Source organism: Castor canadensis, chromosome 10 (assembly GCF_047511655.1).
Source record: "Castor canadensis chromosome 10, mCasCan1.hap1v2, whole genome shotgun sequence".
Classification (NCBI taxonomy): domain Eukaryota; kingdom Metazoa; phylum Chordata; class Mammalia; order Rodentia; family Castoridae; genus Castor; species Castor canadensis.
Window position 1 is genome coordinate 47,099,152 of NC_133395.1, and position 13,521 is coordinate 47,112,672.

General features: G+C 34.8%; 1 long non-coding RNA gene across 5 annotated transcripts in view; it reads right to left on the bottom strand.

Annotated features, from left to right (window-relative positions):
• The window catches only part of LOC141411452 (uncharacterized), a 150,839-nt gene that overhangs the window by 63,094 nt on the left and 74,224 nt on the right, over positions 1–13,521 (bottom strand). The window lies entirely within an intron of this gene.

The window sequence follows — 13,521 nt, forward strand, 5'->3', positions numbered from 1 at the left end:
GAGGTATGTTGGGGGACCAAAACTGAAATATTGTATCTTAAACTTGTTGAATGAGAATAATTGTAAGCCATCTAGAAAGAGATATCCATTCAAAAGACAAGGAGTTGTATGGATCTGGGACTCGGCAGAATCTAAATTTGAGGTAGTAATGTGAGAGCATAATGTCACAGAGGGATTGTGTATGAAATAGGAGAAGATAACCCTAAAGGACATCAGTGCTTTTATGAAAAGAGATAACAACAGAGGCAATTATGAGGTGGTGATGGAGGGGGAATAAATATAGTTTTACAGCAGCCAAGAAATGTGACCAAGAAAATTGAGGACCCAATATGTCCACACCAGAGGTGGAACATAGGTGGAATCAGTTCCTGGAGGTGAATAAATGAAAATCAGGCAGTAATAGGTTAAAGAGTCAACTGGAGCTGGAAAAATGAGGGTAAGTTCTTATCCCAGGTGCTCTTCAAAAGGAAAGGTATTTTTCTCAAAAAGCATATTGGAACTGAGACATAAACCTGACAAAAATTAATACTCTTCTGAACAAGGACTCTTGTCCTTATCGTTAAGGATGTCAGTGCCCCCGTGGGTCTCTTGCATTTCTACATTTCTTAAAAGCATAAGCACACTTCACGGATGTTTGCATAACAGCCTTGAAAAATGGAAAGAATCTCTCTCTCCACAGTAAAAGAAAGGCTTAGTGGACATTAAGAGATACTTGTGTTCCTTGAGGTCAGGATTTCTCTCTTACAGCCCTGCACACTGCATGTGCAGGTATCACCTAATACTCTTCACATCTTGTGGAAATTAGAGCTCCAGGATCTGGCACTAGAAAATACTGATACTCTGGCCACTACTGTGTTACTAAAAGTAACAAAGTCCTGACCAAGGAACCTCATACCTTCTGTCATCATCCATGACACAGAGCAGGCTAACTTAGCTTATAAGTAAGGCAAAATCTCAGGTTTTTTTCATAGTGCTTAACAGTTTAACCATATACACTATTATCCTGGACCTCCTCAAAACAGACTTTTCACACTAATATCACCCAAAAAGCCAGAGTAAAATTGTTACTATAAAGAAAAAGGGCTTACTGATTATGTAGTATTCTTTAATATCAATTCCAATTAAGCTATAGATCAGCAGTTGAAATTAGAAAATATGCATACCACTGACAAGCTCACAGGGTAATATTTCTTAGTTCTGCATTGGAGCACATTGCTTAGAGTGCATATTTCCTGGTTATGTTCACTCTGCATATATATATACACAGTGAGATCCACAGTGCTGTCATTTTTATGCCAGGTTACTCATACAACACAGACATATTATTTGGGTAAAATACCACTATGTGAATAATTTCTGAATGATAGAGGCTCTTTGGAAATGCATTCTAAATCTTACAAGAATGGTATCTAGTCAAGAGGTTTGTTCTTTTTCAAAAAAATGAATTTAATAATATACAACTGTGTCTCAAGTGAAATACTGACTGACTGAATTAAGGATGGCTCAGACTGAAGTCATTTATGCCAACAGGGAGACTTATTGGTTAAAGCCACTAATGTCTTCTCTGGGTAAGTTAGATTCTCTCAGTACCTTTGAATAGACTGAGTTCACTTAAATAGTAACAAACCCTCAGAGGTACAAAATTACAGAAACAAGCAGGTCATGGTGACCTGTATTTCATTAAATGTTCAATGAATAAGATGCAATTGAAAACAAAATAAAGAATAAACATAAAAGGAACAGAGCATAATAATCTGAAGAAACTAATTGTATTGAAATCATAAAGAATAGAGAAGATATCAGGGTAACACTAACAAGAAAGATGAGATATTTTTATTTTTAACATCTGTTGAAATCATTATTATGCGGATAGTTCTATCAGACAGGATTTGTACCAGGCTTGACAAGGTGGGCTGAGTAATCAGTTAAAAACTTCAGGTTAAGAGTAGGAGGAAACACTACTCTAAAATTATAAAATTATAATAATTTATATATATGTATATATATAAATCCAGGATGCCCTGGGCATAATCATTACCGAAAGTATTATGCCCTGAATTATAGGTAAACTTTCAAACACAGTCTTCACTGAAGGTAATGTAAATATCACTTCAGTGGGAAGTCACAGCACAAGGACAGACACATCTAGGAAACACAACGTTTCCAGTTCTATTATTATAAGCACTCTTTTTGGAATATATTAATTTAGTGTCATAAATTTCTACTCAACAGAGTTTCTGAGCAGGTCATATAAGTTCTGAGAATACCAGAATTCTGGTTATCACTCATGCCCATCTGAGCGAAGAGTAGCATAAGATATTTCCAGAAAAATTATTCATCTTAACATTTTATAATGTCTGTTTGTTATTAAAAGTATTCAGTCATACTAGGAGATATAATTTTTTCTAGGTAAACAAACATCTCTAGAATGCCCACAGGCCTTTCTAAGCTCCAGAATAGTATTTTCCAAATAAATTGATCTATGTAAGAAATATTTAATGATCACACTTAAGGCAAAAAACAAATTGAAAACTGATTCCAGAGATAAGACAAGTTATCAAGTGAGTAATAGCTATACTAGCATCTATTTTAGAAAATTACTAGCTTCAGTCTACAAGAGGCAGATAAAAGGGTAACTTTAGGATGACATTGATAGAAGCTTTCATTCCATTTCACCTGTGACAGTCTCAAGTGGTTCAATTACCTAGCATGTGTGTGCCAAGAAGTTAAAATATCTCCTTCCTTGGATTGAAAAGCAAACCAAAGTGACCACCTGCTACGTTAGCTAATCTTGTCTGTAGAATCACACTAAAAGTGTAATGCTTGTGAAGTTCATTCTCTAAGAACCTGAGCTACCCCATTGTTTCTACCCACCTTTCCCACCTCTGTTTAACCATCTTTCAATCAGAAAACATCCTGCTGAGTAATGGGCAAACCTCATCAACAAGGGAGCTACTGTAATTCACTATTATCCATTGAAAGGGGCTCTGTCTGTGCGTCTATGTAGGGGTGAGCTACAGGTACATCAACTTAGATGTGGTGCACATGATGCAAAGAGTAAACAAAATCTTTTTATAAGTATGAAGAAAAGTTTTTGGGATGTAGTAAATATACATGATTGAAAAAATCTTATGAGTTATTTTGCCTATTCTCATCATACTTTCTCTCCAAATATAGTTTGTTTCTCTTTTTAAAAAATTTTCTGAAAATAACCTTCAATTATTCCATTATGATGTTTCATAGTTGGTAACAAGTAAGATTTTGATATCAAACTCTAAAATCCCTCCCATCTATTTAAAATGCATACCCTATTGTTCTGAGTGCCAAAAAAACAGAGAAAAACACCAAACATTCTAGTTTTTAAAATCTAGTTTTGTAGTTATTCGTGACTCTAAGTTATCATCAATAAGACAGTATGGTATAATGGAAAGTAGACTGGAATTAAAGATTAAAAAAAAGGTCACAGATTCAAACCTAGAAAGTCACAACCTAATTTAACTTCTGTTTTCTTAGTTGTCCTTGGAACTGCTGAAATATCTATAAGTTATTACAAAGAGACGTGATTTCAAATGAGACACAAGAAGTGACAAAACTTCTAACGTCCTACAACACTTATAGAAACTACAGTACTATTTCAACCAAATATGGATTTCTCATTTACATAATGACATTAAAACTCTCCTTATTACAAAGTTGTTTTTTAAGATTATATCTAGAAAGCATAATGCAAAATAGCTAGCTCAGTATCCAGTTCATACTGAAAGGTCAAAGAAGGTGTGTAAAGAGCTATACCAACACTGACTACATCATTGATGCTCAAAAATCAGAAATCATTTCTAACAGTCTTTGTAGTAGTACTACTCAGACATGTTTTATTTTATTTATAGGAGAAAAGCACTGGAACAAAAGATCTATTCAGCAATTTTTCTACTGGACACTTCATGATTAATATCTCATGTAAGACTCACCATAGCTCCAAAAATTAGATATTAGTTCTCCCATTTCATTGGTGGAGAAATGGAGACTCAGAGAGATTTTATAACTTGCCAAAGGCTCACAGAACAAACCAAGTTATGTCAAATTCCAAAGTTGCTTATATTTGCTTACAACCACAGAAATTCAAAGTTAATCTTCATATTCTTAGGATAGCCTGGCTAGTCTTGCATAAATACATATGCCAGAAAGTCATCTTTTGTTTTCTATAAACCTTACAACCATTTACATAGGTTTTAAAAATTTCAACCACCCTCTCACTTAAAACACACTGAGAGATGTGAAAAAATGTTGAATAGAGCTTTAATGTTTTAATTTCTTTAATAAATATGAAGAATTATGGTAATGCATGCAATTAAAATTTCTTTTGTTAAATAATTCCATTACTGTACTAAATTGCTTTCATTATAGAGAATTACATTCTCTTACATATTTTGGTGTGTGTAAACGCTATCTGTGTTTTGGAACATCCTCCTTCTTAATATTGTCCTACTAATTATATTCCAAAAATGTTTCTTCCTCTAAATAGCTCACAATTATAAGAACTAAATAAAGGAAATTACCCTTGGAATGTAACATTTTGTAATCCTGCTGGTCTTTTAAGTTTGCAAAAATATTAAGATTGAGATATATAGTCACAGCTTTGAAGATTCTATCAGAACTTCTTTCAACAAAATTAATAGAATCGGCTCCAGTAATTAATTCCTCTAACAACTTGTATTTTTGAGAGCCTAAGTTTATCTGTTAAATAAGATTTTCATTCAACTATGCTATATTGCAAGAAGTTTTTTGTAAATGTCACAATGTACCCCCAATACAGCAATAATAAAAAAATTAATAAATACTTTCCATATTTATGATTAAGACAATAATATTTATGTTTGCTCTTTTCATCATTTCTTTTAAGGCCCTCAGGGTCATAGATTTTTTTCAACCTTCTTTATAAGTCAGCCCATTTTTTACATTGCATAGTATATTTGAACCTACAGTTTTTAATATATATTTTACTTATGCACTTACCATTGTGATTTCTAAATAAAATACATACTCTCAAAATATTCAGGTATGATATATTTGATTAAGAACTTTTGTAAATGCCACAATACACCCTCACCCAGCACAATTTTAAAATGTAGTCTTACTAAAACAATAGAAATTAAAATGTATTTATAGAAAAAATATCGTAGGAAGATCAATTCAGATCAATTCTTTTAGAGATCAAACAAAAAACCTAATTACTTATTTTAATATAGATTCCATAAGAAAACTAGTAAGGAAGAAAAAATAATTTATCATTTCTACCTTGACCTTCTTCCATTGTTACTAGTGCCTAAACAGTAAGAAATTTTATTATCCAGTCCATTCTCCCTTGAACTCAGTCATTACAGGGTCTCCTACCCAATCATTTTATCAATATGCACTTCTTACAAGTGAACTTGGTTTGATTTCATTTTCCTTTACAGACTTCTATGATCTCAAAAGTCATTACTCTCTTCCTATATCTGGCCAGACTCACTTACAGACAAAAAAAAGCCTAGATTCAGATTACTCCAGCTCAGTCATAGATGCATGCGTGTTCTCCATGCACTTAGGTGCCATTGAATTGCTGACTCACATTGGTATGTGATAGCAGTAAGGACTATCTCATGTCCCCTGTTCCAGTGCCCCAGAAATCTAAGGTAAGCTTTCCTTGTTTCTGGTTGCACACTTTCTTCAAAACACACATGGGTTAAATAAGAAGTAACAGGTGGTCAAGCAGAATGGGATCCTCCAGAATGATTTAGGGGAGAAGATGGTGTACTTATAATGAATTCTCATTTTTAAATCTTCATAATTTTGTGAAACTCTTTAATGACATCTGCCTTATTGTCTTGTATTATGATTATTTCCCTATGTGTCTTACTCCTAGAATTATCTGATTATCCAAACAGGACAAGCAATGGTCTCAATTTGTGAAAGTGGCTACATTTTCAAAAGCCAATTTTTCTCAGCACCTTTAGGATGAGGAGTAAAAGGGTACAAAAAGAAAGAAAATGTCCAAAGCACCTTTTCTGAGTTGATCTCAAGACTGATAACAAAGAGGGAGATTTGAGTGGTAGAGTTAAGAAATGTCCTTGGACACTATCCTGGGTAAGTCTTTTATAACATGTCACTGGTATTCCTGTAGGCAGGTAAGCATCTATTACAAAGGTTGGCACTGCTTGGGCAATTTGCAGACTGTAAACCTTTAAATGTCAAGGATGCTTCATGTCTGACTCACCTTCAGAATCAACTCAAATGTCATCTTCTCTGTGAAGGCTACTCTGATGATTCCCATAGCAGAATGAATTTTTTACTTTTTAGTATTACCATAGCATTTTATTTATGTCAATAGAATGGTCATAACTTCTCTATTTTATGTCTAAATATTTACTTTCTGCCTCCTCCAACAGAATTCTTTGAGGAATGAAACCATACCTAATTTATATCTGTATTACTAGGCCTTGCAAGATTAGAAGAGATTCTGTACATAAGAGATACTTTTTAGATTGGCTTAAATTACTTGTCACACACACAAAGTATGGGAAGGATTAATTACATTATCAGAGAAAAGAATGAATATATTAAAATAAGTTGAACTATGTTGAATGTATGACATTTTGATCCTGGGTTCTGAGAGGATTATAATACTAATAAAGAAATACAAGTCATCAAAATCAATACAGATCAGGACAATAATGAGAGGTTCTGAAGGCTGTTGTTGAAAGCTCAGTACTGTATTTTGGGAAGGAAGCCAATATGGAAAAAATAAAATTGAAACGCATCCATTTAGTGTGATAATTTAACCTGTGAGGACATCATTACAATACCAAGGGAAAAATAATGAGTTGTATGCTAGGAACTAAACTAAAGGAATGCCGATTTTTACGGATTGAGAGGAAAATTTCCAGTACATAAGGCATAGGTGGAACCTGAGAAGTGGTGGCCAGGGGGGAGAGAATAATGAGCAATTATGGAAACTTACTGAAAGGATCTAAGAAACAATAAGGTCACGTATGATATATTTGATACATTGTAAGAACATTTGTGAATGCCAAAATGTACCCCCACCCAGCACAACAATAAAATAAAAGAAACAATAAGATTAAAAGTACCATAACATAAGGGAGTGGATTTAAAACTGTGATGTTGGCTGGGAACAAAGTGAATTCAATAAATTGAGCTGAAAAGAGATAAACGGAAGTGAAAATGTCAACTCATAAACTATTGAGCCATAGCAAGAGAAAAATTATCTTTTTTTAATAAAATAAGTTTATTGTTGCACAGTTTATTGTTTTTATAAGTTTTTAAATAGTTAAACAGATATTCGCATTTTGGGTTTTTTTAAATTATTCATTTATTCACATGTGCATACACTGTTTGGGTCATTTCTCCACTCTACCCCGCTCCTCTACCCTCTCTCCCCCTCCACTGCACCAGTTCCAGGCAGGTCCTGTACTGTCTTTATCACTAATTTTATTGAAGAAAAGGCACAAGCTTAATAAGGAAGACAAAGCATTTTTGCAAGTTGAGTTGAGGACAGCTATACAGAAATATTTCTAGCATTGCTTTTCATGTACACATGTATTATGACCCATGTTAATTCATTTCTAACTGATCTTTACACTGGTTACTGATCCCCTTCTCATGTTAACCTCTGTCACTTTAAGGTTTCTGTATTAGTTCCTCTGAAGTGGGGACATTAAAGGCTTTCATGTTTTGGGTTTTCTACCTATTCCTATATCTCCTGTATGTGCTCTCCCCTTGTCATGTGATCCCAGTCCAACCACATTGCTGCATTTGCCCTAGATCTAAAGTCTTCATATGAAGGAGAACATATGATTTTTGGTCTTCTGAGCCTGGCTGACCTCACTCAGGGTGATATTCTCCAGTTCTATCCATTTACTTGCAGATGATAAGATTTCCTTCTTTTTCATGGCTGAGTAAAATTTCATTGTGTACAAGTACCACATTTTCTTTTTTTTTAACATTTATTTTAAATTTTACTCAAATGTAAGAAACATGCATGAATTTGTCACCATGAAACCAGGTACTTGACAATACCTTTTTTTTTTTTGTAGCTTTTGCCCAAATTACTTTTTTTTTCTTTTATTCATATGTACATACAATGTTTGGGTCATTTCTCTCCCCTTACCCCCACCCTCTTCCTTCCCCACCACCCCCTCCTCTCACCCCCTACTCCCCTCACTACCAAGCAGAAACTATTTTGCCCTTATCTCTGATTTTGTTGAAGAGAGAGTATAAGCAATAATAGGAAGGACCAAGAGTTTTTGCTAGTTGAGATAAGGAAGCTGACGCATTGCTTTCCTGTACAAGTACCACATTTTCTTGATCCACTCATCAATAGTGGGGCCTCTTGGTTGTTTCCATAACTTGGCTATTGTGAATAGCGCTGCAGTAAACATGGGTGTGCAGGTGCCTGTGGAGTAACCTGTGTTGCATTCCTTTGGGTATATCCCCAGGAATGGGATTGCTGGATCATATGGCAGGTCTATGTTTAGATTTTTAAGAAGTCTCCAAATTATTTTCCAGAGTGGTTGCACCAGCTTGCATTCCCACCAGCAATGGATTAGGGCTCCTTTTTCCCCACATCCTTGCCAACACATGTTCATGGTGGTGTTTTTGATGATGACTATTCTAACAGGGGTGAGGTGGAATCTTAGTGAGGTTTTGATTTGCATTTCCTTTATGAGCAGAGATGGTGAACATTTTTTTCATGTGTTTTTTGGCCACTTGAATTTCTTCTTTTGAGAAAGTTCTGTTTAGCTCAGTTGCCCATTTCTTTATTGGTTCATTGATTTTAGGAGAGTTTAGTTTCTTAAGTTCCCTGTATATTCTGGTTATCAGTCCCTTGTCTGGTGTATAGCTGGCAAATATTTTCTCCCACTCTGTGGGTGTTCTCCAGTTTAGAGGCCATTTCTTTTGTTGTACAGAAGCTTTTTAATTTTATGAAGTCCCATTTGTCCATCCTTTCTCTTAGTTGCTGAGCTGCTGGGGTTCTATTGAGGAAGTCTTTGCTTATACCTATTACTTCCAGAGTATTCCTTGCTCTTTCCTGTACTAACTTCAGAGTTTTGAGTCTAATATTAAGGTCCTTGATCCATTTTGAGTTGATACTAGTACAGGGTCATAAACATGGACCTAGTTTCAGAAAAGTACCATTTTTTTGTGGTATTGAGGATTAAACCCAGTGCCTCCAGGATCTCCAGCACCTTGAGCATCATCAATTGCTTTTTTATTATAAAAACACTACTTTTGTTTCTCTGAGTCTTGTTTCTACCTGTGAATGCATATGTTTTGCTCTTTAGTTCCAAACAGGGCCATTAAAATGTTTCATTATATAGCCCATGGAAAATGTGAATTTACTCAATAGTCATTATTTACCATTATTAGTTTTAGGAAGGAATCTTTATATTTTAGTATATGTTTGTCCATCCTTTCCTTAGTTGCTGGGCTGCTGGGGTTCTATTGAGGAAGTCTTTGCCTATACCTCTTAGTTCCAGAGTGTTTCCTGATCCATCCTGTAGTAACTTCAGAATTTCAGGTCTGATATTTACATCCTTGATCCATTTTGAGTTGATACTGGTACAGGGTGATAGACATAGATCTAGTTTCAGTTTCTTGCAGATGGGTAACCACTTTTCCCAGCAACATTTGTTGAAGAGGCTGTCTTTTCTCCATCATGTGTTGCTGGCATCTTTGTTAAAAATGAGGTGGGTATAGTTGTGTGGATTCATATCCAGGTCCTCTATTCTGTTCTACTGGTCTACATGTCTGTTTTTGTGCCAGTACCATGCTGTTTTCATTGCTATTGCTTTGTAATATAGTTTGAAGTCAGGTATTGTGATAACTCCAGCATTGCTCTTTTTTGCTGAGTTTTGCCTTGACTATTTGTGGTCTCTTGTGTTTCCAAATGAACTTCAGCATAGATTTTTCAATCTCTGTGATGAATGTCATTGGGATTTTGATGGGAATTGCATTAAACATGTAGATTGCTTTCGGTAGTATAGCCATTTTTACTATGTTGATTTTATCCATCCATGAGCATGGGAGATATTTCCATCTTCTGCAGTCTTCCTTGATTTCTTTCTTCAGGAGTTTGTGATTCTCCTTATAGAGGTCATTCACATCCTTTGTTAAGTTTACTCCTAGGTATTTGATTTTTTTTTTTTTGAGGCTATTGTGAATGGAATTGTTTCCATATATTCCTTCTCAGTTTGTTCGTTGTTGGTATATAGAAAAGCTAATAATTTTTGTAAGTTGATTTTGTATCCTGCCACCTTACTGTAGCTGTTTATGGTGTCTAAGAGTTTTTGAGTAGAGTTCTTTGGGTCTTTAAGGTATAGGATCATATCCTCTGCAAATAAGGATATTTTGACAGTTTCTTTGCCTATTTGTATTCCTTTTATTTCTTCTTCTTGCCTAATTGCTCTGGCTAGAAATTCCAGTACTGTGTTGAATAAGAGTGGGGATAGTGGGCACCCATGTCTCATTCCTGATTTTAGAGGGAATGAATGGTTTCAGATTTTCACAGTTAAGTATGATGTTGGCTGTATGTTTGTCATAAACAGCCTTTACAAAGTTGAGGTACATTCCTTCTATTCCTAGATTTCTTAGAGCTTTTATCATGAAGTGGTGTTGGATCTTGTCAAAGGCTTTTTCTGCATCTATTGAGATGATCAAGTGGTTTTTATCTTTGCTTCTATTGATGTGCTGTATTACATTTATAGTTTTGCAAATGTTGAACCACCCCTGCATCCCTGGGATGAAGCCGACTTGGTCATAGTGTATGTTCTTTTTGATTTGTTGTTGGATTCAGTTTGCCATTATGTTATTAAGGATTTTTGTGTCAACATTCATTAGGGAAATTGGCCTGTAGTTCTCCTTTTTGGAGGTGTCTTTGTCTGGTTTTGGGATGAGAGTAATATTGGCTTCACAAAATGAGTTATGTAGTGTTCCTTCCTTTTCTAGTTCATGGAATAGTTTAAAGCAACTTGGTATTAGTTCTTATTTAAATGTCTGATAGAATTCAGCAGTGAATCCAACAGGTCCTGATATGAAGAACATAAATAATATACTGCTTGAACTTGACATCAAATGAATTCTAAGGAAGAACCTAAAAAACTTATAGAAGAATTTGTTTCATTAGGAGAAATTCACATTTTATTTAAAGGAGATCATGTAGAAAGAATGGTTGAAGGCTGTAAACAACTGTGAATAAAAGGAGATGCCACAGTGTAGGGGGTTGCAGAGAGAGTTACAGAGAATGGATATGGAAAGAGGACAGGCTTTGCTGAATAGGAATAAAAGAATGGAAGGAGGCAGCACTAGAGTGTTTGAGATTGTTGATTTAGAAATATGTGAGAATCCTGATTATCCTAATTATTCCTGTGTACCCCCTTGTTTTGTGGCTTTTTAGTTTCTCTCACTAGAGTGGTAGAATACATTTTACCCCTCTTGACATAACCTTGCCAGGTGAGATGATGACAAGTGTAATGGAACCAAAGGCTTGGGAATCATTTGAGAAGTTAGACTCATTCTCTTATATTTTTGCCACCTTCATGAGATGCAGAGGCAAGGTTTCTGTATCTGGAGAAAGATATGAAACAAAAGGAGCACAATCAATCCACAAATTCTTGAAAAAACAAAAACTATCCAAATGTAGCAGAGTCACTCAGCTAAGCCCAACCTATAGCAGCTGAACTGTAGCCAACTGAGGGCTGTATGAGCTAAATAAATGCCTATGATTACATATGACTGAGATTTTGTTGTTATTTTGCAAACATATTATAGCAATAACAAACTGATTCAGAAAATAATAGCCAAATAGCCATTTATTGAGCAAAAATGTGTTAGAAACCAGGTATCACAAACCATTTCACATGGAGAATCCCATTTAGCCATTATCTATATGTAATACAACAGACACTGTATCATGGTCATCTAACAATACTAAAGCAAATTCAGAGCTCATCCTACCAAGTGGAGTGAACAAGATGCTAATTCAAGCACTAACTCTGCAAAACAAGATTTTTAACCACTATGTGTTCCCTGAAAATAATAGATCACTACTGAAAATATCGCTATGTAAATATGGTCTTTCAAATAAAGCATAGAACCTGCACAAGTATAACAATCTAAATGTGAAGTATATTATTGATTCCATTTTTTTCTGCAAGCTTTTCTGGGAAAGGATGGATTGAAGAAAGTGATATAAATTAAAAGCTTATATACATGCCATATTTCCTGCCATTACTAACTTTTAACATGGTATGCTTAAGTTTGCTTAAGATGGCTAGGTTTACTGAGCAAGATCAGAATTCAGATGGAAATAGAATGAATATAATGGATGATGTGATATGTGGCAGGAATCCCCCTTCAGAACCAAGATGTTCATTCTTCATGCTGTCAGTACTGTCTGTAGTAGATGGTCCCTAGCTGTAGCAAAGGAAGCTGTCTTCTCCAGCTATGTGCTTTCTCCCCAGTAGCTGCACATAGTAATTGACTGGTACAAAGCACAAAGGTTCAGCAATAATTTCTTGGGCATAACTCCCAAAAAAACACAGACAACAAAAGCAAAAATAAACTAAGATTCTTGCAAGCTAAAAGGCTTCCTCACTGTACTGTTCACTTCCTCAGAGTGAACAGTACAGTGAAAAAACAACCCACAAAATGGGAATATAGTTGCAAACCATCCATCTGATAAAGGGTTAATAACCTAAATAGGTAAGGAATTCAAACAACTCAATAGTAAAAACAAAAGAGACAATCTTATTATAAAAACTTTGAATGGACTTTTTTTAAAACACATACATAGGACCAACAGGCATATGAAAAAGTTCTCAACACCAGTAATCATCTGGGCAATGTAAGCCAAAATCACACTTATATTTCAGCTCACCCCAGTAAGAATGGCTATTATCAAAAAGAAAAAATAATAATTATTATTGGTAGAGATGTGGGGAAAAGGGAATTCTTGTACTCTATTGGTAGGAATGTAGATTAGTACAATTATTATGGAAAATAGTATACAGTTTCCTCAAAAAATTGAAAATAGAACCACCATATAATCCAAAAATCCCATAGAAGTAGAAAGTAGAATGGGGTGGGGTGGTGGGAGGGGAGGGGTTGGGGTGATGTTGGTCAAAGGATAAAATATCACTGTCAGGAGAAATCATTTCAAGAGATCATTTTGTACATCATAACTATTGTTTAAAATACTGCATTGTGTACTTAAAATTTGTGAATAAAGTAGATTTCAGGTGCTCTGACCACAGAAAAAAGATAAGACTGTGAGGAGATGATATATGAATTGAATTTTCTTGACTATAGTAATCATTTCACTATGTATATACATATCAAAACATCATGTTATACTTAATCACTTACAATTAAAAACTATGGCCCAAACTGCCTATTGACCTTGTCTTCTTAAATTGTAGACTCTTTCAGAAAGTTTCACTAATGAACAATCTCATCACTTAGCTA